Below are 1,278 nucleotides of genomic sequence, written 5' to 3' on the forward strand. Positions count from 1 at the left end.
CTTGTCCCTTGCACGCCTCCCGCGAGATCCACATTCCCAACTGTCCACAACGTACATTCGTAGTACTCCTAATAGGTCCCGGGTTCGAGTCCCGGTCTGGGCACACATTTTCAGCGGTCCCCATTGATGTATATCAACAACATCTGTCGGCAGCTAAGGTATTCAATTTAATTATCATTTCATTCCACAGAAGTTGCACGGTCATCAATGGTATCTGTTCTTTCGGGAACAGATACAATCTTTATATAGTTGAGGGCTACCCGGCCATTGACCTTCTTCCCTGCGAATGCACACGCTTTGCCCGAACTCTTACGGGACTCTTCAGCTTAGTCTGGCGCGAGTAATGAGTGAATGGGCAAATATCCATTTGGGTTAAGCCCCTGCAGTCACATATCCTCTGTGCCCTCGTTGGCTCAGATGGATAGAGCGTCTGCCATATAAGCAGGAGGTCCCGGGTTCGAGTCCCGGTCGGGGCACACATTTTTCAGCTGTCCCCATTGATGTATGTCAACAACATCTGTCGGCAGCTAAGGGTTTCGATTTAATTGTCATTTCATTCTAGAGAAGCTGCACGGTCATCAATGGTATCTGTTCTTTCGGGAACAAATACCATCTTCATACATTGTTGTAAGTTACAAATACGTCGTTCTTAATAGTTACCAGGCGACAAGCATAAGAACGACAATGGTAACCAAAATTGCAGGTGTAACTCAAGAAGTATGCTAACGGGACGTCCAAAGTTGTCACAGAAACGACATATGTCGATATCTACAACGATCCATGAGTGGTCGACGTGTGAATAAAACTGCAGTCATGGACATGTCTTCCGCTCATGGATCATTGTAGATATCGACGTATATCGTTGCTATGACAACTTCGGGCGTCCTATTGGCATACTTCTTTGACTTCCTGCCGCCATTTTGGATACCACGACACCATGGCAACGGCTTCTCCTCTCCTTCTCCTTCTCCACCGTACCGGTGCAGTTATACATAGATCTTTTAATATATTTATCTTTTTACTTAGTACCTGGATTGCGTTATATTTAGCCCAATACAACGCCAATATGTAAATACATTTTCTACAGCAGACAGCCAGTATTCTGTACATTTTAAATATTGATGTACGTATGTTACTGCTATTAAGACCAGGTTGGCCTGTTTTTACTATCATCAGGTGGTCTGTTATATCTACTATTCACTAGCGATACACCGTCATGTGGTAAATGGTATATACGCTGTTTCAGTTTCCTAGCAAACCATGTTAAAGTTGCCACTC

At 44.1% G+C, this 1,278-nt stretch overlaps 1 non-coding gene across 1 annotated transcript; it reads left to right on the forward strand.

Moving 5' to 3' along the window:
* The first annotated feature begins 401 nt into the window (after positions 1-401).
* Trnai-uau (transfer RNA isoleucine (anticodon UAU)) lies at positions 402-476 on the forward strand. Its single transcript has one exon. It is a non-coding gene; the product is annotated as a tRNA-Ile (tRNA).
* Positions 477-1,278: the final 802 nt, after the last annotated feature.

The sequence above is a fragment of the Schistocerca cancellata genome, chromosome 4, assembly GCF_023864275.1.
Source record: "Schistocerca cancellata isolate TAMUIC-IGC-003103 chromosome 4, iqSchCanc2.1, whole genome shotgun sequence".
Taxonomy (NCBI): domain Eukaryota; kingdom Metazoa; phylum Arthropoda; class Insecta; order Orthoptera; family Acrididae; genus Schistocerca; species Schistocerca cancellata.